We start from the raw sequence: 25887 nt of genomic DNA, 5'->3' as shown, positions 1-25887 counted from the left end.
CAGAATAGTCCAAAGTTATCATGTTTGTCAGCCCATGTGAAAAACTGATTAACAATTTAGAAACAGAATTGTGCTGTTCAATGTCTTTTTGGCCTTAAAAAATGCCTCAAAATGCTGTCTTCACCATTACACGGGTAAGTTCTCGGAACTCTGATGGGGAAAGACATTCAAATGTTTCATTTTTCCAGAGTAAAATAATTTAAGATTATTTCTACCATGGTTTTAGAACTAACTATACAATATTTTAAAGGCTTGATGGATGCTTGCCATACTGTCCCAAAAACATGATCCTTGATGAGGTCGCGCTTAAATGTGTTTATCCAGGAGACTGTAAGTATATTTTATTATATTGGTCTAATCCTAGAAATCACTCTAGAGATCTCAGGAAATATTTTAATCAAATGTACATTGATGTTTTTTTATTAAATGTTTTACCAGAACTTCCTTCTTTTGAAGAATGTCTCTGTAGGACATAGACTCGATTTCCAGTCATCCAAAATACATCTCCTACATCCAATCAAGCCATTTCTAAAGTTGAATTCTTTAATTTGTCTAATAGTGTGTTAAACATAACCTTTTGTGATAGTGTTATACTCACCACAACTATATTTAACTATATACTGCTAGCATATCATATGTATATGAGAAAAAGATCCCAAATGGAAGAAATACTTTTGTGGTGAGAAGTTCAGACTTTTCAGTTGATAAGCTACCACTAACAAATTCAGGGCATCTATTTGGTAGTTTTCGATGAGTGAAGTTAGCATATAATTTGCTTATTTTGGCGATATAATATTCTTAACATAGCAATTAAATTTTAATTCTGTCTCTTATTTTACTTTACAAGTTTTGAATTAAATTCATTATGCTTGATATTTGCTAGTACAGAGTTATCTCATATAGTATACTACCTTCCAAAAATATATTTATTCCAAATATTTTACTGTTTTGGATTTACTAAATTTTCCATGGAATACCCATGTTTTTTCAAAACTGCTTTGCAAAATCAAAGGCTTCACTGATAATAAAAAATCAGCTACTGCATTTACAAAGAAAATTAGAAAACTTCTTGAGTCAGTTGAGTTCCTCAAAGTCCTCAGGTGAACCTAGAACCATTGGCAAGTTATCTTCTCAGCAAAATGATGCTCTGATTTGCTAATATTTCAGTGGCTTTTGAGCAGAGATAGATGTTGCTATTTTGCTTTACCAATAATCCATAAAAGACAGTGAAACATGCATTTTTCCTTTCAGGCATACCTGTGACACCTACAGAATCAGCAGTTGGAACAAAACCTTCATTGTTAATTTCTCACACGGGTGCTACTACGGAGAGATTTCCTCAGACACCTCCTTTATTTGTTACTTCAGGGACTCAGTCAACTCATACCAGTGTGACAGACAAAGTAACTGTGAAGGCAAACACAACTTTAAGGGGAATGAATATAAGGGCAGAGGCCATTACAGACTTTTAGTCATTGGAAGCATCTAATGCTGCCGCCTATTCAACATTTTCATTACCAAGTACAGTGGAGCCTTCTGATGTACTTCACAGCACAGCCAGCCCTACTGTCCTTTCCAAACTCATCTCTTCAACAGATTTTCCAACTGCTCTTCAAGTACCAGCAGTCACATCACATACTGTCAGTTCTACCGCATCTGTAACTTTACCCATTACAACAGCAACTCCAACAACCCTGCTTTGTGCAAGTCCTATTCCAACACGTTCTGCATTACTAACACCCACATCCCTAGTGGCAGATCCATTTCCACTCGAAACGTTAACCACTCAGGAACTGTTCCCCCTAACTCAGCATTAACGACTTTAATCTCCAAGTGATCTTTTGTTACTTCTGAGCTGCCCTCAGGGATTGGGAAGAGTAGGAGTCCTTCAGTAAGTCATTCTAAGGGAGCAGCAGTATCCTCTGAAGTGTCTTTGCCTGCTTTGCTGGCTGGCAGAGCAACTGTCACAAGACTTGTATTTCTCTTAGGTTCGCAGTTGACACTAAGCACATCTACTTCTCCTATATCTAGTTTGTCTGTTAGAACTAGGTCTGGTGTTGATCAAACTGCAGTTCGCCCAGCACCCTTTCCTGCACTGACTTCAACTGCTCCTCATATTCCTATGACTACTAGATTTGCAAGCTTGGAGACAAGGTTTCCTCAATTAATCACAGTTTCATATTTTGAAACAGCCAAACTCTTGTCTAAAACTTCTCTGATATCATTAAATGCAAGTTCTTTAGCTAGTTTTTCTCCAAAGCCATTTTTATCTTCAGTAGAAATTCCAGTGACTGTTCCCAAGCAGACATCTCCATTAGTAAAAGGCAGTGTTTCTGCCGCTCTGCCATAAGGAGTGTATTTTCACCTCAAGCTGCTTCCCAAATCCCTATAAACACTTCTTTGAGTCCTTCTGTAACATACAGTGCATATCTATACCAGTGCATTCTCTGACTACCTCCCTGAAGCCCAAAGCTATGGCAGATGTCACTGTTGCCTCCAAAAAAAATACTTTCTGCTGCTTCCACTCTTCTAGTCAATCCAGCACTCTCTGATATGTCTGTATCAAGGAAAGCTTCGACAGAAATAAATACATAATGCACACTGATTTTGTTTCAATGTCAACTATTTCTAAAAAGCCAATGAAATCCATTATGGCTACAGTCTTCCCCCTTAGGACACTGGCATTACCTCTAAATGCCACATTAATAACCACTTCAGAAATTAGAGTACCCAGGCAGTTCACACGCGGAATTGAAAACTGACTCTGTGGCACAAAGTTCAGGCATTTTCATTCCCAAAGATCCTTCTCTTACAAAGTTGTCATCTTTATTTACAATCGCATTATCAACATCAGTACCATCTTACGTGACATCGTATATTACAAGTTCTTCATTGATTCCCATAGTCAGTAGGATACCATCATTAACACAAAATATAACTGCTACCCAAACATCAGTTTCATCTCTAGATACACAAGGAACTTCAAAAAGTCCAGTTACAGACTTTCCAACTTCTTCTATACATTTTCCTACATTCACTTTAAACCCTTCTACGAGCCTTTCAGCAGCGCTAAAGATATCTACTGTAATGCCCTCTTTACTAATGCCTACAGCTCCTGAAGCCACTTTAGAAAGCCAGTGCAGTGGGGTCTCTATGTCCCCACCTCCTCCTAAGACCACTCATATCTCTACTGTTTCTCTAGGAAAACAGAGTTCTTCGGTAAGTTCTTCAGAAGAAGATGGAACGATATCAGCCATATCAGCTGGAATCATCACTGAATCCACTACAACATTGATCACGAACACAACAGTGAACACTACATCCTTAAAATCATCTTATATTTTGCGAAAACACCACCTACTCTCCAGCCAGTTTACTAGTTGCTTCTGGCACTACTACGGCCTCTAGGATTACTACAAAAACTACTGATTCTTTTGTTGCCGATTTGGAGTTTTATATGGCTTCAGTTCCTACCACCATAGGAACACCTGTGCATGTGTCACACAAATCTTTATTTACATCTGCAGTGACTCAAGCTTCACAGAATGCCAAAGAAACTCCCAAAATTATGATCATGAAAACAATTTGTACTACAAGTCCATTGTCACAGATGAAGAGTACCTCATTTACAGCTTCAGAAGTTAAATATGCAACCTCATTTGAAAGAACTGTGGATAATTTTGGAAGTGGTCAGACTTCACATGAGGAGAGAAATGATACCAAGACAAAGTCAACCATAACTGAGAAGTCTTCCTTGCCTTATTTGACAGTAACTGCAGTTCAGACTGTGGCTTTTTCAAGAAATACCACCTCGGTAAAAAATCTCTTTCTGGAGTCCCGGATGTAACAGCATCAGATTGGTCCAAAATCGCAACACAGAAAACCATTAAACCTTATTTCAGTTTATCAGAGCCCACAGAACTGCAGACCAGAACTATAACAGATTTATCTCATTCTAGTGGTGGAATGGTTCTGCCTTCCTCTTCAGAGTCTGTGGAAACACAAACTTCTCTGGTAAGCACAGAAAGAACTACAGCTGTAGCTGACAAGGCTTCCTTTGATACAATGATGCATGCACTGATGTCTACATCTTCTGAATGTGTGGTATGATCAGTTTTACCTGCCCCTATGTGTTAAAATACATATTGTTTTCCATACATTCTGTTATGGTATGTGTGTAATACCGGATATTTTAAATATCTACTACTTTTGTTTCTTTGTATATTTTAAAATACTCAGTTATTCTTAGAGGATTTCTGTATCACTGCTCTTATACTGCCCTGGTACATTTTGCAACCTGGATGTATTGCTTTGCCAAAAAAACACCTTTTAACGCTATGTGCTGATTCTAGATAGCGAAAGATATTTGAGGTGTAGAAAAAACCATAGTCCATGGAATTTTTGGATTTCTGCATAATCTCACCCCATCTTCCTTTTTTTCCATTTGTTTCTGTGTCATTGTGTTTAAAATGATGGATGATTCTGTATTTCTTAAAATGCTTCAGATTATTACTGAATATAACATGTAGCCTCAATGCGTAATGCTGTACATAGGGTATTCCGCCAAAGCTAGATGGAACAGGAAGGTTGTGGGTGAATGGATGTCACTGCCACCTGTTACAACCACATGCAAGCAATTGATTCCAAAATAACTGATGAGAGGTCACATAGATTTGGTGATTCTGTCTCAGAGCAGGGTGATGAACATGTAAGCGCTTGGACTTCATAAGGGCAATAAATGTAAAGTTGATTCTGGTTGTTTTTTCCATATATGATAGCCAAGATACCTTGAACCTGTCAACAAATGTAGCCAATATGTGTGTGTTAATATGGGTTGGATGCTATACAACCTTTCAAGGAACTGCCCTAAAGATGTGCCAGAAGTCAGACTGTGGATTTTGAGGAATGCCAGTTCAAGTTAACACTGGTAGCTGTTTCCAGAATGGGAATGTCCCTGTAAGTCACTCTTTTATTTTTAAATACAACCTAGAGCCTTGATCTGTAAATTTCGAGTAACAAATTAAGGGTTTATTACAGTGGGACTATGAGGTTGAATACTGGAAAGAATTTAAAAGAGCTGTTTATCAACAAAACAGAATGAAATATACTGAACACTTTGGTATCTTTGAATTAACATTCAAGAGAGTAAAAATAATTTATTTTTAATAAAAACATTGAAATGAAATCTGCAACATGAACATCAACATTTTCCAGCTGAGACTTTTCAGAATTTCTATTGTTGAAATGTTGAGATTTCAACATTTTGTGAAGAAAAAATTAAATACTGGCATTTTCTGAAAGACAGAAGCCCCAAATTTCAGTTAGATCTAACTACAGTTTTTACTCATACTTGGAAACTGCTGGAATCAGCAGGTGACTGTCTGCAAAGGGAACAAAAGGGCCAAAGAGCAGTCAGCTTAAAAACTTTGTATCATTATTGACACCAATATATCTCACTTTAAAATATTTGCCTCAAGATAAGACAGATTGGTCTCTCGTTACCAGTATCTCAAAAATATGCCTATTTCAATGCATATATTTTATCTCACAATGTACAGATTCATTGAACTTGCCTGTAAAACACTGACTTAGTGAAAATTTTCAACAATTTAAGCTTTCCCCCCTATGCTGGGCACATAGCAGTAGGTTAAAAGTATTTCCACTGAGTAACGTAAGATACTTGCTTCTGCTTACAGCTCAGTAAGCTGTCTGCAGAACAGGGTCATCAATGTATAAATGAATGTATGTATAAAAGCAAATATTGCTAAAAATGCAAGTTTTTATTAATGCCCAGTATTCAGTTCTGTGGTAACCTCATTAAATGACAGCTCTTTTTTAGGTTAATGTTCTGTACTGTCTGAACTGAGTGTTATTACATTTGATGGAAACAACATAGCCCTCTGTAATATGGCTTCCTACATTTTAGTTAAGTTACCAGCATAAATTATTGTTGCTCGTGTTGAAAAATGTCCTGCTAATCAGGTAAGATTCTTGCATTTCCACAATAATTTTAAGTTTCTTAATATTTTTGTGTTATAGGTATGAAATTCTGCAAAAATGTCACTTAGAACTTTCCAGTAGAAGCCATACCCATTGAAAAATGTCAAGTTACTTAATTTTCAAGGACCATGATTAATCATGCTGCGTAGATAAAAAAAAATATCTCAGTTTAAATAGTAATTGTTATATTATGTTATAAGGAAATTAAAATGCAGGTTCCTTTTAAATTGTCAAGGGTGACACAACTTCTGAATCTGTATGTCTTCTTTCAGGCTCTCCACCCACAAATCTTCTCGAGGACTTGAATTTGTACTTTAAAATATGGTTAAAATACTAAAATATTTTGAATAGTCACAAAAGTATTTTGTAGTCATTTTAGGAAGGTACTAATGAGTTCGGGATTAGTGTGACAAGTTGTTCTTTGTAGTTGTCTAACTCTCTGTATTGCCTACAGTGGGGATCCAGCCACTTTATTTTTAGACTGCCAGTTTAGTCTCATCCTTAGAATCTGTACATACATTTCCTTTACATTGTCCATAGTTCTAATTTATGTAGCCCTTGAACAATTGGATTGTATTTCCATCTCTGGTTTGCGGGTAAAGTTCCTGATGAGGATCTTCATTGGGCTTTTTCCTTCCCACCCCTATTTGATCTTCTATCTACTCTCGCTGGGCAACTGCACACTTGATTTTTAAGTCCTGAGTCTTACACTGTTTTAGAGGTTTTCTTTTAAATTGCTCTCTTCACTGTTTCTTGGTTGCAGTCTAAAGGTGTGAACGCAGCTCACATTTAGAAGTCTGTACCTGTAGTTCTTTAAAAAAGTTTTTGGAAGGGCTTTGTGGCATATGCTGAATCTTCCAATGCCGGTAATGAGTTGCTCTCAATGGTAAAGCTGTTTAGTTAAAAGCCAGCTGAGGTATGGTATATATGAGCTGCAATCTTGTGCAGAAAGATGCCTTGGTAAAATAGCAGTGATATCAAAGTTAAGGCAGGGGATTTTATTGGCATGACCATTGTATTTCTATGTATTTTTAATTCAACTTGTTCAGGACATTGTGTTATCTTTTCTGTGTTATTTTCCACATTACCCCCTTTGATTTAAATCTTTAACAAGTAAATCAAGTTTCCAGAAAGAGTTCATAGAAAGTTGCACTACATTAGCAGGGAAATGTGTATTTTTTATTATTTATAACAAATATGCTATATTAGTTTAATTATGAAGCTGATTGTAGAAGAACTTCAAACACAAAGAAAACAGGCAACTTATTTTTGCTAAATAAGAATGCCCCTAGTTATCATTGCACTTCTAATCTATTTTTCATGTTTTCCAGAGTGCAAATTCAATAAGAAATCTAGTGAGTACTTTTTTCTTTTACTAATTATAAAATACATTAATATTGCACATATTGGAAAAAATCCTTATAGCACTGGTGCAGTATTAGAAAAACAATAGTAACTAAACTTGTTGGTCACTTTTCTTTCAAGGTTCCCCCTGCAAGCACTTCAGGACTCTGTTTTAAGAAATTAAATGTAACAACATGCACATATAAAGTACTTACCAATCGTTTAGCAAGCAAAGTAAGTATATATCACCACTATATAGCATGTGCCCACTTAAAAGATAGCTGGAGAGCTATTCTGTTGTAGAATGCAATAGACTAGATTTATAATGGATGTACTACAGGATTAGGATTACTTTTGCAGTTCAGGTTCCCAGTAATTCATGGTATGCTAGAAGCAAAAAAATATACACTTCTGATACCATGCTTCACTTCTATGTCATTTAGCCAAGAGGATTCTTCAAAGTTCTTTTGAGATTTTAAAGAAGCTGCAAAAGCATTTATAGTTGAGACCATATTTTCAAAAACCCTAGAACCAAACAGAAATGTTCCAAGACATGATAAATCCTTAGGGTGCCTTTCCTGCTAGTCAATAACGGGTTAGAACAGATAATTTTGAATAATTGGGAGGGTGGGGTTTTTATTTTGTTTTATCATACAATATGTGATAAATAAGATTTATTGTTTCATTAATTACAGGCCTTTCTGTATCATTGTTTTATCTTGTGCCTAATTATTTTACAGTTATAGGAAATATCACTGATGGAAAGCTCTGTGCTTTAAGCACTGTGACTGTTATTATATGTGGTGGAGGTTGTAAAAAATATATTTTGCCATAAAATGTAAAGATGTATAAAATACGTCTTTGGAACCTGTTTTTATCCCTAAAATGTATTTGGTTTATTTTAGATAGTAGTGGACTATGTAATTCAGTCATTACCATTTTCAAAAGAAGGACTCGGTATTCAGGATACTGGTGCAATGTATGTCATTAATACCCCAGCTGGAATTAGCATCAAGTGGGCTCACATTACAGACATCATAGATATACAGTATGGATTACTCTAACACATTAATGAAGACAGAAGACCTTTGTGGTGAGGCTGTGGTGGAAATTTTTTTCTTATTTAATAGTATTCCATTTAAAATTTACACCTCCCTTTTTTGTCTGTGAACTGCTGTCCTCATAGCTCTCCTTGTAAGCCCCATTAGCTACACTGACAATCCTATTTGAGGTGGGCTTCTGAAATTCTAGTAATTAATATAATGAATCAATAATTCTGTTTCAAAGCACTGCTTGCTAATAAAGTTTGCAGAGCAAGTAATGATCATTGTATCTAATTAACTTTTAAAAAAATTACTGATCTCTGCCTGTGTTTAAGGATATTGTTGAAGTCAAGTAAAGGGGAAAATTTTCAATGGAAAACTGGTTGCTGAAGAAGTTCAGATAGTGACAGTATATTTCAGTGATTATGGGAGAAAATGGCAGTGACAGCTTATTGCTATGCAAATCCTGGTAAAAGGTGTTTCTTGGGAAGGGTCCAAATCCCCTGAGCATAGTGAATCTAAATTCAGTTCTCTTAAGGTTGGATCTAGTGTCCAAAACTGTGCTGCAGTGTCCCAGACTTAAATTACAATGATAGTAAATTTAGCATGTTTTAGGCTTCCCTGGTAGCCTTTTTATTACTCTACCAGTATAAATTGCATAGAAATGTGTAAGCAGGCATTTTAGAGTTACTTTATTCTATCATAAATGTTCATTTTCTGGTGCATTGTAATTTTACAGAATCTACCTTATATTGAACAGGAAAATGAACTTTTTATAATCTTTTAAACCGCTTCTACTTTTAAAAGCAAACAAAACAGTTCAGATATGGTTTATATACGCATATAAACAAAGTGTTTAAAATAAATTGCCGTATTCTGTTTGAACAGAAGGAAAGTTCTAGACCTAGTTCTGCTTGTTTTGCTAAGCCATTGAGCCAACAACTAAAATCACAAGTAGAAAGCTGGAACTGCAGTGGACATAGAGCTCCATTTATAAATTCAGTTGACTAATTCTCACAGGTGAGCCTGATTGAGCTTACCTTATCAAGTGCACTTTTCTTTCCCAAAGGAAGTAATGTGGAATGTTTGTTTGTGCTTTGAATATGATGCTCTGTTTCCAGGGGTGTGTAATGGAGACCCTACTGATGACCTGAAAATGCAAATCAAGACAATAATTACAAATATGGAGGAAATTGAACTCTTCATTAGGAGTTGGGAAATTGAGAAATCACTTGATGTAACAACCAGGAGGCCAGTAAGAAACTGTACTGAAGATAACTGCATATACTGTATGGAACTGTTAAACAGAAGCATTTTCATCCCTTGTCACAAGAAAGTGAGTACAAAGATCAGAGAAATTCCAATTGCAAATTAAATAAAAGGTGCATAGTTAAGAAAAGAGTGAGATATATGTGTACATTTGTAATGTTTTCTTATTTTCATGAGTTTACAGCTGGATGGGTTGTGTAATACGTCTGTCATGTTGGCTTCTAATACTTTTGACATGTTGTCCATTGTAAAAACACATCTGTACGGATCCCTGTGCTATTGCGCTGCTTCTTAAATTATGCAGCAGGCAAAGCTCAAAGGAGAGACACCAATTCATCATCTCAACACCAACACATTCCAAAAATTATTTTTATGCTTGACATTGGTCACTAGAATGGAAAGCCTCATGCTTCTGCTGCCTACAACAGCAACGCATACAGTCTGAGACTGATTGGACTAAAGAAATTTCCAGTGAAACAGATGTTATGTAGTCACTATTATGTTAACAATTTGGTAGCATTTCTCACAGAAATCATTATAGTCCGTTTATGGACACCATACTTTCTAATGGGGATATAGCTGTAGCACGCAAACTACCCCTAGAGGTGGGTAGTGTAGCCCAGCTGCTTCCTAGAATGGGAAATGAGAAAGCCCCAGATCTCTTGAGGTCTGACTTACTTTTCCCACTAAATTAAAAATCAGGATTAATTGCTCAAGCGGCCCTTTCTTTCTCAGAGATAGATGTGTCCAGACACCTTGGTTTGTGTTGTGTTACTCTCTGGTTTTCATGACAGACAAATGCTGTTAAAGGTACTGCAGGCAGCTGAGCCCCTTCCTTCAAACTCCCAAGACCTCTCCTCACTCTCCCCAGGTAGAAAAAAAATGGAGGGAGTTCTTCTAAAAGGAAGGGGTTAAAGAGGATTTTTTTTTTTTAAAAAAAAAGATTAATAGATATTTGCCACAGAAAGTTAATGGGAGGGAGCAGTGGTAAAGGGTTTGGAATCAAGAAGGGGGAGAGAGTAGCACCAGTGGGTAGCAGGATGCTTTTCATAATTGTTTTAACATATCTCATTTAAAAATAATTAAAAGAATCTGAATAGTCAGAATTCCTCTTCATATATATTCCCAGGAGGACTCAGCCTCAGATACAGTGCAATTGCATCTTTTCCTGTTTTTTAGCAAAACCTGGCATACCATCAAAATTGCCAAGAATCTGGTTAATCCATTATGAAATTTGTTTTCCTTCATATACATGATGGTGGCAGAGCCAGAGTAGATGGAGTGTATTATGCGCTTCACAGGCATGAAGCAACTGTACAAGGATAATAACAGTCATCTGTCTAATGAACTTCATGGCAGAAATGAGTGACAGCTTGAAGATTTGCTGAAATCACAGGGACAGCTGGGCTGCAGCACAGTAGTGAACAGGCAGAATGAAACAAAATCTGACTTTTCCACCTTGTTACAAGCTTATGCAAACAAAAGCAGAAATAGATAGGTTGCATCAACTGCATTTAGACCCAGTAATGTAGGCTATCGGGTCCTATAGACACAGAAACAGAAAACTTGGTAATAATTTGTTCACAGCAGGAATTTATGGAGGGTATAGAAGCAATGTTTAGCTGAGATCGTTGACTTTTAGCTGACAGAGCTATAATGTAAAAGTTCTTGCAAGTACTGTGACAGTTTCATTAGGACAGTGTTCTGTGCCTACTAATGAGCATACAAAATTCTGGCAGTTTAATTTTGCAGAATGCGTATTCTGAACAAAATGGTATTTTTTACTTTAGACACTGCTTGTGATTTTTTCCCTTGCAGCTGTATTATTTCTTGTAATTAATTATTTATTTTAATTATAGAAAACTCTTTTACTGTTAATTCTCAATTACAGTACGTTCCTAGGTGTCACCACAGGAGTCTTGTGAGAAGATGTGGATCAACAGTATTTTTTTTTGGAATTATGAGTGTGATGCTGTTTCTGCATATGTGGCTTTATGCAACAAGTACAACATCTGCATTAAATGGAGGACATCTGATTACTGTTTTAAGCAAATAGCTATGTTTTATACCCCAATGTGGCATTATACTGCTGCAGTATTTAGCGATGAGTTAAAAATATATTTCTTTCTATTGTTATTTTAAGTACCACCTTGTTCTATCACATCATTAGTAAATCAGGGAACAAGATCCTAAGATGTATTGTTTTAGTCAAAGTTCCATGAATCAGTTTTAATCTTGACTGAATGAGTTACTTACCTAAAGTACTGTTAAAAATATAAATGCATGCTTTCTGTGATACACTCACTGTTTATCCAATGAAATGCTGAAAGAATAACAGCAATACTCAATGTCCTATTTTTATGACTTGCAGCACTGAGCTGTCCTGAGGGCAAGGAATACCAGCCTTGTGTGCAACCCTGTGAAGCTAAGATGTGCTTGAATAAATGGTTTAACGAAGATTCTCCCTGTTTCTATCTAAGGGAAGACTGTGTGTGTAAAAATGGCACTATTCTCCATAAAACAGACTCTGACCGCTGTATACCAGAAGAAAAATGTAGTAAGTGCAGCAGGACAGTGTGGTTTGCAGATGTGCTAATATTAACTGCAGCTCAGTGTAAGTGATGTTGAAGTTCTGTATCAGCCCTCAGTAAGTGTGAATCTTGTACAGCTCTCTTCAGCAGAGTCTAGTTTATCTCAAGCTATCACAGTTTGTGCTTTCAGTTCACTTGGATTCAAGACCCAGTGCTGATGTACTCCTGTTAGGGAAAAATTATAGTAATTCTTTCATAGCTCTCAGGCTTTCTTTCCTGGAGTACTCAGGAAGGAACAGCATGGGCAGGTTCTTTCCCTTGTACTCATTTATTTTCACTCATAGCAAAGCATTTGTTCATTTGGAGTTTATAAGGTCATCATCTTTTCTTGGATTCCTTGATCATAATGCTGCACAGCAGTCTTATGCGATAATTTTATGCAATTCATAGTTGCTTGCAGGAAACCTGCACTCTACTTGTTGAAGGGATGTAATGATTTTTCTCTCAGCATGTACAGATAACAAAGGACAACCCCTCTCTGCTGGGGAGATCTGGAATGGGTCCATGAGAAGCTGTTGCATGTACAACTGTTTAGGAAATGGAAGCATTGTTGCTGTAGAACATGAATGCAACGAGGATCCATCCCCACTCTGTGAAAGAGAAGGGGAAGTTATTGTCCATGTCAGTGAAGAGAGCGCTTGCTGCCCAAAGGAAATTTGTGGTACGTACCACACTTGTTTTCAGTAACTTCTCTGACAGATGACAATCTTTAGACAGGGTTCAAGGTAACATTTTTCAGAAGTGATTTTTAGGTACTTGTGGGTGGTTGAGCCACCAAAGTAGGCTTCTTTGTAAGAAGTGACTCACTGAAATAATTTTCTAAGTCAAACAAATCTTCTGTTAAAAATGAGTTTTTAAGCTCTTGGGTGGAATTTCAAAAGAAATTGATAAATACGTGATGATAGAAGTACCTTGGTAATTGGGGCAGTCATCAGAGCCTGTTCACTTTTCTTATTAGTGCTTTGGTGTCAAGAGCAGTATCCTCTGACCTACTGCTGTTTCCCAGAAGCATTATTCTGTAAGCTGATCACTGAATACTAATATTCTGTCTAGCCATGGTTGTTAGAAAAAGGAATAAATTTATTTCTCTGAAAATGTTGAGCAAAAGACACCTACTTCTTCATAACATCTTCAAGGAAAACAACAACAAAGGGTCCAGCTGATAGACTGCTTTTGCTCATTAGCTAAGCTACCTGTAACAAACACTGTCCTGTCAATTTGTTTAGGGAATATTTTCACCGGGTCATCTTAGCTGGCTTCATGTGTAGGAAGCAGAGCAAGTAAATACCTACTCGATGAGGGATATAACTGTACTTGCACAGTGCCACATGAATAGAGCTACACCAGCCCTGGGCTGAGCTTGGAGATCTACATGATGGTATGGAGTACACTTTAAGCTGACTAGGGCTGCTCTTAGTTTATGGTGCTCTATAACAGATGGTATAAATATCTTGAGCTATATGACTTGCACTTGCATCTTTCAAATATGTTAAATTTGATTGGTTTTTATCCCACAGAATTCAACATGTCATTGTGTGATGCCATTATTCCAACATGCAAACTCAATGAAAAATTAGTCATAGGCTACCACCCCCTGTCCTGCTGTCCACAGTACTGATGTGGTAAGGGAAATACAAAAATACAGTTACTGGGACAATTTCCACACTTGTACTATGTATTGTAAGAAAATTTGCCTTACAAGTTGTTTTGTTAACAGAATGGGACATTGTAAATAGCACCAGGCCACAATTTCCAATACATTTTTGTGTTTGTGTTCTGTGTCACTTTTGATTTACAGTCTATTTGTGGTATTTAGTTTTACTGAGTAGATGTAGAACTTATTTTCTTTATCTTTTTAGTATTGTTTCTGTGACTCTTTTTAAAATAGTGTTTATTTCATATCCTATAGAATGTGATCCTTCAGTTTGTTTCAAGGCTTCCCAGCTGGACTGCAGAGAAGATCAATTTATTGTTGAAGCAAAACAGGAAGATCCCTGTTGTTTCTCTTATCTCTGTGGTAAGAAGCCTCTGATATCTTCATGGATAACTAAGGAATAGTTGAGTATTTACAAATACTATAGTTCCAGTCTTTATTTACAGTATTTACAGTATTTTACAAAGTCAGTATTTACAAAGTCTGTAGTTCCAGAACTAATAACTTACCAGGAATTTTTGGATAGGTCAGTGGGACTTCACACAGGTCAGGCTGACTTTAGCATGAATTATTCTTGGGGTTTGGGATCTTTTATTTCCAGCATAACTTTGAACATCATACTTGATCTTTGTTATGGTTTTGTATTTGAATGTCAGTCCATAAAAGCTGTTACTGTTACCCAGGTACCAAACATAATATGATTTGTTATATAATCTGTTAAAAAGAATTCACATGCTAACTTTTTAGTATGTAAAACTTTGTAAATGTCTGGGGTTTTTTTTAATTTAGTTTGTGAATCCTGTATTAAGCCTGTTCCCTTGTGTAATGAAGGGGAAATTCTCACTGTGGACCTTAATACCATACATTACTGTTGTCCTCATTACTACTGCAGTAAGTGTAATTGTTGTCAGTTCAGTATCTTAGCAAATTTGGTAAAAATGACAGGCTGTGTGTGTGGAGAATGGTTTGATTCAACATTTGGGGTGAGCTTTAGACAGAGATTAAGAGATCAAAAAGAGGGTGTCTGCATTTGAGATAGGTTCAAAGTTCTTCATGTACTCAGTGGTGTTGTAACCAACCCAGTCAAATGAAGTCTGGAGAAGTTATTTAGTACATCAGACAGCATATAGCTACTTTCAGGGTGATCTCAACACCAATACATTAATGTGGAACCGAATCCCATCCTTGGGAGTATAAATATATAATTTTTCATATAATAAAACACCTGTAATAAAATAGCTTCTATGTTGTTGTTCCTCTGTTGTACCATTCATTAGTGTTTAGGCATTTTCTTTGCACTTTTAGCTTTTAAGGGAAGGAGTAGGGCAAGGGTTTCAAATACTGCGAGGCTGACTGCCATTTGAACAATGAGCAGCCAGAAGAAAAATATTGGCAGTGTAATGTAGTCTCTTTGGTAGCTTCGTGAAGCACAGAAATTGTGCTTTATGTTCTTAAGTAATGTCTACAAGTGTAACTGCTTAATTTAGATTAACTCTTGTCCTGTTGCAGTCTTTGGGTAATTTTAATGAATTGAATTGTCTTCCAGTAAGTTTGGATCTTAGCAGTTTTTGCTTCAGGTGGTTCCCTATTTTGTTCCTTTCTTTTTCCTAGTACTTGCACTTAGGTGAAAGTTTCTGCAAAGGTGTTTGGCACTGGTTTTGCCACATTTTGGCAGGTAGAAAGTTAGATCTTCATATGTGGTCTTCTTTCAGAGTCCCAGTAAGCCACCTCCAATAAGGCAGGCAGGTATCTTCTTATTAGAATCATTCCAGGAGGACAGTTGCTCTCTGTTGTATAGAAATGTGCTTTACAGCAAATTTTAGCTGGGAGAAAAAAAAACATGTTCTCCAAAAGCTGTGATTTTATTAGTCTTTAATACCGGCTATCAGCTTGAGTGACTCTGAAGTCGAAACAATATTAAATGATTCCTGTGTGATGTTTTTTGAAAATCTAAATGTGCTTTAAGGCAATTAACACAATTAAAATTATTTAAAATGTCATTATTTTAGAAGTAGTTTATCAAGAGAAATATAAGCTGGAAAATTCAAAGGAAATTTGATTAAATTCTTACATGTCTTTTCCCCCCACTTAGTTTGTGATGAAGATCTTTGTTCTGAGCCTCCTATGAATTGCACAGATGACATGACACTTGTGGAGAAAAAAATACCTGGGCACTGTTGTCCAGAATGGCACTGTGGTAAATATTGTTTTATTCCTTAGCCACTGCTGTTAACAAAAGCTAATTGATAATATCAGTTAATAAATAAATTATTATTTATTTATTATTTTTATTTATTAAAAAAGTTAATAAATAAAAACTAACACAGTTTTCTTGTTCTCAGAACGTAGCTGTGAAAACACTACTGTGCTGACCTGTAGATTGGTAAGCACTGTCCTTTAGAGATATTTACTAATGGTGTTCAACTCCCTTACCCTCTCCCTTTCCATTCCTTGTTTCAATCAGTTGTAAAGGGTGATGAGGCTGAATTGGGACAGGCTGGGACTACCTCCCAGTCCCAGCTCAAGCGTGTAACTCCATCAGGTGTCTGCACAGTGTTGTCAGCTATTCTTGGGGAAATTTCACTTTGTGTGTTGTAAGATGTCAAAAGAAGAAAACCAACTGTAATACTATTCTGTTCAATGTTGACTCAAAACAATATGCTGGAAGGTTTTCCACGTAAATAATTCCCAATTGTTTTTAATAAGTAATGAAGAATGAGCTTTATGATCTTACATATCATCTGGAGAAATGTGTTATTTTGTTAATCATTTATGGTTTTGATTAAAATGATTTAATATTATTGAATTTAGCCAATATGAGAAGTCATAAATATTTTGCTTCTCACATACTTTCTCATAATAGGGACTGGAATCTGGAAAATAATTACGAGTGAATGTTCAGACTCCCGTTATTACCACAGTGACAGGGATATTTTACCTATCAAATGCCAGTAGCTTGTCCTTCTCTTCCCTTTATATGAGGACTCCATAATGTAAAGTCTAAACAGGTGTGGCAAATTTCAATAGCTTTCACCTATCTTTTGGAAGAAAATTCATAGGACACAGTTTTTTTGCTAATATGTTTATTATTTCAATAACTTTGTATCTCAGGAAATATTGCTGTTTAGGGACTCTGCTATTCATATGCATTCCTAGAGGAAATTAAGTACTTTGCTCCTCTTTAAAGAGATAAATACATTTAATAACTCTGAACATGCTACTGTTTCTTGAGTACATTGCAATTTTTCTCTTTTATGAAAGCAGGGGTGGAAGTGATTAAAGTAATATTTTACATTTTTAGAGAAAAAATGTCTGTTTAGTACTCATTTAATTGTGCATGACTGCAAACTCTTTTATCTTTTTAATTCAGGGAGAAGTTAAAAAAATAGATAGTAGTATTTCCAGTGTTTGTGGATACATTCACTACATTTGCAGTAACTTTTCCATATTCCTAGTTGTTTTGTTTCAGTTTTTAGTAAAACGTACATGCAGAGAAAGTAGAAATATGACCACGATAACCTTCTCAAATGTAAACACCCTTTAATCTTGTTTTTATGGGTGTCCATCTACTTATGCAATTACTCTCTCATTTCTCAATATGATGCTTTGCCTCTAACCCATTTTGTGTCTGTTCTGGAGGGGTGCAGGAGTGTTGTAAAACTGCCCATGCTTTCAGAGTCAGGCATGGCCCTTCTGGTGCAAGGCAGGCAGGAAGCAGGCTGTTAACCTTAGCTGCATGTGAGTGGTGTGACTGCTATTAGTCCACCATCAACCACAACCAAGACAACATTCACATGACAGCAAAAGATCTGTCCAGCCAGCACGAGGGTAGGTGCCCAGTCTTAAGATTAGACCTCTGCTCCCTTCCATCACTCAGCTACTCTGTGAAGGCTAGACTTCAGCTGTGCTGTGCATGAGGGTGCTTGAGGTATGCTGCTATCCTGACTGCAGCCCAGGCTAGACTGCCTCTGGGAGCACAGAACAGAGTTACGGTACAGCTTGAGCATATTACTGTCCCACAGGTAATTGTAGACATACTAGTTTAATTGACAGAAAGGCTACATTTTGTGATGTGCAGCGTAAATCATATAATGTACTTAGCTCAATGTTGAATATTAAAAATAAGAAAAACATATTATTTTTTTACTTCCATAGCAGGAACATCATCAATTTTAGGCAGTTTTGCATTTTGTAGCAGTTTCTTAAGATGAACTCTACCTCCTCCCCCCTTGTTTGGTAATTAAACCCACAAACCAATCAAGTCTAGAAGAAGTTAGAATACTTTTGCAGAACATAGGACTTTGCCCTACTTTTGTCTTCACAGTGATTCTGTTAATTTGCTTGGGGGATTTTTTTCCCCTTTTGGTAACATTTATTTCTTTTGGTGTTAGAGAAGGATGATGTGTGCATCTTCCAAGAGGTCACAGTACTGAATCCTGGACAGTCAGTGATTCAGTACTTGGATGGAGACCTTTGTGACACTGTGCAGTGTTTGCAAGAGAAAGATCAGAACATAGGATACAATGCTATGCATTTCACAATGGTGAACTGTTCCCAGCAATGTGAAGCTGTGAGTATTCCTAAAATACAGGAATGATGCAGTTTGTGAACACAACTACACAATCAGGATAAAAGTCAAAGCGAAAACTTTTGCTAGTCCTGTTTGCTCAGCCAGAACTTGAGAACTTAACAATGATATGTATTTTCTGTCTCCAGGTTTATTTTCAGAGGCAATTTCTAGCAGCATACATAATCATATCCATCCATCCATCTGTATATTGTTTCTCTTGGTATTTTTAGTTTCAGAAAACAACGAATTTTCATATACTGTATGTTTATAAAATGCTTTTCTTTTTTCTCCTTTTTTTGCTTTCCTTTCTTTCCAGCATCAAATATATATTCCTTCCTCCAGTCACTATACTTGTGGTACTGTCAAAATGTGTCCTGTTCTTTTCATACTAAGAATGGAACACTAATTGTGTATGAGGTAAGTGCCTCTAGACAGAGATAGAAAATAACTATAATGATATGATAAACATGTGTCTGACAGTCACTTCTGTGTTAACTCATGCTGTGAGTCTTGCTTCATATGATAGGAAAAAAGTGTGTTTACTTAAAGACCTGCCATTTCACACTGGGTGAACACCTTATTTAATTTTATTGGTTGTACTATTTTCCATAAAGATATGCAAATGTCATCATTTACTTAAGGCTGGATATGCTCCAAGTGCAGGTTAGGGTTCAAATTGTAACTCCAACTCATACACTGTCCATTAGTTGCATTGGGAGCTTCTGATTCTACATCAGGACTACTGTGTCTCCCTCTTCCCAAGGCCACTCTTCTCATCCTGGTTTCAACAGAAGGGAAGTGTACAAACTGAAGTACAGGGGTTCAGGATCCCGATGATGTGTTCCAGCATCCACATACAAGGGAATTCAAATGTGGCCACAACTTGGTTCATACCTCCCATTGCTTTTGGAGCAAAAGAAACCATCAGACTTTTTTTCTGGCACAGAGCCTCTTCATTCTGCACTAGGACACCCATGCTGAGCAGCACGCTGGAGAACAGAGCCATGGCTCCAGGGAGGAGTAGCCACCAGTCATTAGAGGACGGTCTTTCCCTTTGCTCCCTTATGGGCAGCCTGCAACAAACTCTTCACTCCAATAGGTACCATAGTGTGAGGGCACCACTTTTACAGACATTCAAGGTTGGAGGTAAAGCTGAAATGTTCTATATTTCCTGACAGTGATTTTGTTTTATATATTCAGGAAGGAAGCACCTGGAGCTCCAACTGCACCAACTACAAGTGCACAAAGGCTGCTGCAGGGGCTATCATACTGGGATCAAGTGTTGTCTGTCCCCCTTTTAATGACAGGGAGTGCACCAAGGTTTGTACTTTGGGTACTTTGGGTGAGGTAAGTGACAATAACTGATCTGGAGATTGGCTTACACTTGACAACACATGCATACCTCATGCACTTTCTTTAAACTAAAGAAGTGGTAAGTAAAAACATGTAAACGAGCAATTCAGTCTTGTTTGCTGTGTTCCTGTTTGCTTTTTGACTGCCAAAATATCTGTGAGAAGTATGAAAGTTAGTTTTGGGTCTTAATGATGACTGCTTTTAAAATATTGTGGAATTGGAAGTATGCTTGACTACCACTATATAAAGTGCTAACCACTGTGTCTGATTTCTGTTTGGAATTGCCAAGTACATAGTACACATTCACTAAATAAATTGGATGAAGCAATTCAGAAATGCTGCATATAAAAGTGGGCTATATTAAGAATTCCCTAAGTTGTGCAAAGATTAGAAAGATGACAGAGTGTATATAAACTTTATTATCTCTTAAACTAGACTTTGTATAACATACCATAAAATAACTGTCACACCTGAAAGACTATCTACCTACTTCATATATCTAAAAATGTAAATTTGGCATACTTATATAAACTGGTTTGAAGAATGTGGATGCTTTACATACATTACATGTTTGTTTACAATTTAATTTCTAACTTAATACTTCTCTAATTTTGTAATATTTCTTATCATTCTTGCACTTGCAGTATACCATATATTTAATATAAGCTACAAGTAATAATAGAGCAAATATACATGTAGAGAGGCTAAGTACCATTGCTGCCTTGACTACAGATTATAAATTTAGCATAATTTATAGGACCTTAGCATAAGTCCTACTTATCCATTCCACTTGTTTAAAAAAGTCCTTATTTCTTCCAATCCTGAAGAAAGCATTTTATCTGAAATTAATGCCTTTTCTACTTTTACGTTATGCTAGAGTTTCTTGCCTGGAACTCTTTTGTCACTACCTATTAGGATCTTTTCTAAGTAATAATGATTACAATTTTAAAGAATGGAGCCCTAAAATTAACTTCCTGAATCGATCTGACCTGTTTTTCAGAGGTGACGACCATAGACTTGAATCAGTAGCCAAAGAGAAAGCTCTTCTGACAGGCAGCTCAAGCCAATTTAGGAATATGGATTTAAAGTGCTGAGTTTAAGTGCTTATTTAAAAAGTTATTGAACAACTTATTACATATTTTTTTCTGTAATGGGATAAAAAATGCATGCTAGCATGAGAAGATGGAAGCTTAAAAATGTCTTTGTCTGGATTGTAAGAGTGCTATTTATGTTCAGTTGTCTGCTTGATACACAGTTCTAGGTTATGCACTAAAATTGTGGGTGCCTGTTTCTTGCTTGCATCCATTCTGACAGATTCCAACAGCCTCTCCCCCCACGCCGCTCTCTTTTAAATGGCCATTTTCTTCACATCCATACATTTTTACTTTCTAGCTAACAAGTACATTTAGCAGAAATCAAAACCAAAGACTATAATTGAGAAAAAGAATGGTTCTGAAATTCTGCACTTTTAAAAGTGTGTATACATATATATCTATATTAAATGTTGTAAAGACCTACTTTATTAGGTATTAATTTTCTTCTTGACATATGATCAGTGTAAATCCTTTTACATCATCAGCAAAGTTACACATACAAATTTTTTAAACTATCCTCATGGGGAAACAGATGGTAGTGGATGATATGAGAAGATGCTTATAGAAACTAAGTGGTTTATTCAAAGGAGACTAGATGAGATCAGATAAGCAGTGAAAAGTCAATGTCAAAGGCTGTAAAGAATTTGTGAACCAAACCTTCAGCTGATACATAACTGTGTAATTCTCTTGATTTCAGTGATACTGTTTTGTATTAGTTGGACATCTTTAAAACCTGAAATGTCTTGAGATATAATTCATCTTTGCATTGGGCACAGTCTTTTTTGATATATTCTTTTTTATTTTCCTAGAATGGAGGAATTGTGCAGATGTATAATGATGGCTGCTGCAAGACCTGTAAGTGAGAAGGCTGCAGTATGTGCTAGTTTGGTTTTGGTTTTGGAAGGCTTGTTTTTTAACTTCAGTTGCTGGGACATAAAGAAGGGAAAAGCATGCAGTCCACCATAAATCACATAAAATGTTTATAGTTACCTAACCACTCCTATTAAAAGGTCTTGCTTCATTTTGGCTGCTGACTTGGTGATTTTTAACATTATTGTTCTGGAGTGTAACCAAATCTTTCCAAACATGACCCGTGGAAGATGAAAAGTTATCTTGATTAAAATAATGAAAACATTCTCTTTATTGCTAATCTGACTCTAAAATATTGCCTGTATGATTTTCACCATAAAAGATAAGGATTTTCCCCCCTGAAATTGATTCCGAATTCGATGACGTTTTGAAATACATCTCCAAACTTACCAATTTATTTTGTATCACTAGTATACTAGTATGTATTTTCTAGGGCCGAACTACTGGAATAATTTTTTCAAAAAAAATCCCAAATGAGGAAAAGTTATAGTAACAGTGATGTTAGCAACCCTTATATAAAATTGACTTTTTAATATCTAAAAAATACATTCACATTTTCTGAATATGTAACTGTAAAATATGAAGAACTGTGATGCAAGATTATTATAAAGGTTTCAAAATTTATGCAATTTTAAAAGCCTTTTGAGAAAAAACTGATTTTATCTGCAGTTTTGACTGGGAAAGGTTTTATTATCAAGATATATAATTATGCATACATAAAACACTGTTGTGTAAAACTAATTGTGTAGAATGCCACTTGTTGAACGCCACAGAAAATCCTCCCCTTTTTTTGGCCTTTTCATGTTCAACATTAGAGTCCAAATATATAAACAAATTAGTCTTTGGAACTTTTTTAGACAAACCTGAACAATATTGAATAGGAAGTCACAGAGTTATAACCATATATTGCACAGTTATTAAATAAAATTCAGAAGTGCAATGTATTGTAAATAATATGGTGATTTTAAAAAAGAGGAAATTTTAATATTTACCAAATATGGAACAATACTCAAATTTCCAACTTATGCAAAGCTTTGAAAGTGAACCACAAGTATTGTTGTTCTATTGTATTCAAAACAGAAAATAAAATCTGTCTTAATACAGCATAGTATTTTTTAAATGAGAACCAGCATAGAAAAGTAACACACCAGAATTGTGCTAAAATCTTACTTACTAGTCAATATTCCTTCTCTAATGAGATAAGCTATGTTGAAAAATATTTAACTACCCCACCTCCCCAAATTAGGCTGACTTTATTTAGAAAATTAGTCTAAAGAACTATTGGCTACTGGTTTTCTGTTGACCAGGAAGATTTTTAAATTTGGCCATATTCTGTGGCCTCAGGAAAGGCATCGTTATACTTCAGAAATACTTGCTGAGGTGGCTGCTAAAAACCCAGAAATAATTCAGAGAATTATATGCTATTTTATTTCTATTTTCATTTTGTTTTATTTTTAACTAAAAGCATGTGCCCTTGTGGTGAAGCTGTTAAAAAGTACTTATAAAAAGAGCTTGCAACACCTTGGGGTTTTAATGGGAACAAATAATCTTTCTGAAAGAGCTTGATTCAATGCATGCAACATGAGTGCACATATTTAATTCTTACCTTGCCATAGACAGAATGATTGCAAAAGTTTGGTTTACAAGGAAGCATCATTGTAGTTTTGTGTTAACCAGGAAAGTAACAAATCTTAGGCCATCTTTAGTGAGACTTGAAGCAGCTGCAGTTTCTAAATTTGAAAGACTAACAGGAAAGCTCATAATCTTTTGCTAAAAGAAAAATTGCAGCTGGCAGTGTAAGAATTAATGAAATGTCATTTATATAAAAATGTTTTTATTTCATGAGAAACTTATATTCCCAATGATTCTGCCAGGCTCTGGGTTGGGTCTATTCCCTCTGCAATTAGTCCAGTAGTGTCTACTAATAGTATCAATTCTGAACCAGGTATTACTTTTTATAATGTATTTTTTTTTAATAATAGTGTAAGCACCGCTTGATATATGTGTATAGTGGTCATCAGCATTAAATGTTAACATGCAGTTAACGGTGCTGGGCCTGATACTGAGAGATGCTGATCCCCTCTTGGCTTCCCAAATCAGCGGTTTTCTAAAGCCTGGTTAGGGTTCACTGCTCCAGCACCTGTCAGGATTAGGTTCATCCACTTATGGTACATGCTACTGATGGTCCTTCCTTCGGTTCATGTCTGAAATTAGTTTTAATACATGAACTTACTGTACAGGATAGTTGTAATACAATATGTTACTTTAAAAAACATCATCGTTCTGAATACTGTTACCAAGGGATTCTAAATCTGATCCCAGGTCTCTGAATTTAATGACTGAACTGTTTTTGTCTTGAATAGAGCAAGAGTGTGCATTACTGCCTGGTCTCACCTCTGCAGATACGGATTTACATTTTATTTCTTTGTAACAAATAACATCTTTTACAAAGTCATGAAAATGTTGGGGGAGAAAAAACATACAATTACAATCCTGCGTTAATAAACACTCTTTACACCAGAAATTACAGAATGTTACAGAACTGTTGTATTAAGATCATAATTCTTTGTTTTTAAGGATAGGTAAATCACAGAAACTCCTTACTCAAATAAGGAGTGAATAAAAAAAGCATACCTGGTACTGAACGCAGATCACCTCGACAGTTGAAAATGGGAGAGAGAAAAGTATAGCACCAGAAGTTTCATTAGACATCAGCACCTTATATGTTGAAATGCCATATACCTCTCTCTGTGACTTGTACAAGTACACAGATTGCATAGGCTAAACATATTCATGCTGGCAAGTGCTTTCTGATGGAAATATCACAGGACTTGTTTTTATTAAGTGTTGCTGAGGAAGGAAAACCAAGATGCTTCAGGCTAGCTAAGAGCTTCCATTGTACGGTGATCTGCTAGCTCAGTAACAGAATCTTGTTTGATCCTGCAATGTGCAGTTTAAAATCTAGCTGTACTCTGCGGCCAGCCTAATTTTTAAATACTCACTGGAGCTGTGGTTGCAGAATAACTTGGTTACTCAGAGCTCATTTCTCTTATAAAAGTGCTCATAAGCTTCTGGTGAACAGAAAAGTTGTTCTTTTTGTGTACACCCAACTATGAAGGCATGTGCTGAAGGTGGAGAAACTCATTCTTAATAGTGCTTATTATTTTATATGCTGTATGTCCAGAATGGTTGTGTAGCAAAACTAATAGATTATTTTGATGGGTAGTGAAATAGGACATCTAAATAACTGCGGTTACACAGATAGTAATAACAGTCTGATATGGAGTGCAGCATGAAAGATTGTACATATAATTGTTTTGTGTATTACATTATGATTTTTATTATGTTAAAAATGGGTTTGCACTGTACAGCTTTATTTTTCAAATAAAAGAAAAAAAACTATCAATACTTCTCAGAACGTACTTAAAAATGCAGTATTTCCCCAATCCCAGATGCGTATGCTAACTCAGTGCTACATGCTTCAGTTCTGGTGGCAAAAACTGCACCATATTTAGGAAATATATGCATCTCTGTTTTTCAAAGCTTCCTTGAATGACATCTTTCTCAAAAAATATACTGAAATTATATAGTTCTGTTTAAATTTTAAATATTCAAAAGGGTCATGGTTGTAATCACATTCACAGCTTTACCTTCTCAAATGTTAAATTCTGAAAATTTTTTAAAATACAGAATCAAAATCTTATTTACATTCAATATTCCTATTAAAACAGAATTAATTCTAATAATATTCAAAATTACTTGAGACATCTTTTGTCTAATTGCTTATATTTGTCTTGCCATATTAAATTTAAATGTAATTTAAATTCATGTATTTTAATGTTTATAAACTGTATAGTTTAATGGGCCACTTGATACCTCATATGTGCCAGCTATAAAATTGGTAATTCTCCACAGGAAGTATTTATTCCACAGAAGTATTCATTAATCTATGAGATTGTTTTTTTACTAAAAAATTATGTAATTATGGAAGTAATAGTTTCAGTGTGTACATTAATAAAAACAAAGTATAATTATTAAAAATTATTTTAATAGTTTCACTTTTTTAGTAGCAAACACAGTACAAAAATGTGTTGATTCA

At 35.7% G+C, this 25887-nt stretch overlaps 1 pseudogene; it reads left to right on the top strand.

Annotated features, from left to right (window-relative positions):
• Positions 1–25429, top strand: part of LOC130149811 (otogelin-like protein) — a 35773-nt pseudogene extending 10344 nt beyond the window's left edge.
• Positions 25430–25887: the final 458 nt, after the last annotated feature.

This window comes from Falco biarmicus, chromosome 5 (assembly GCF_023638135.1).
Source record: "Falco biarmicus isolate bFalBia1 chromosome 5, bFalBia1.pri, whole genome shotgun sequence".
Lineage (NCBI taxonomy): Eukaryota > Metazoa > Chordata > Aves > Falconiformes > Falconidae > Falco > Falco biarmicus.
This window is presented reverse-complemented; position numbering and strand designations above follow the sequence as displayed.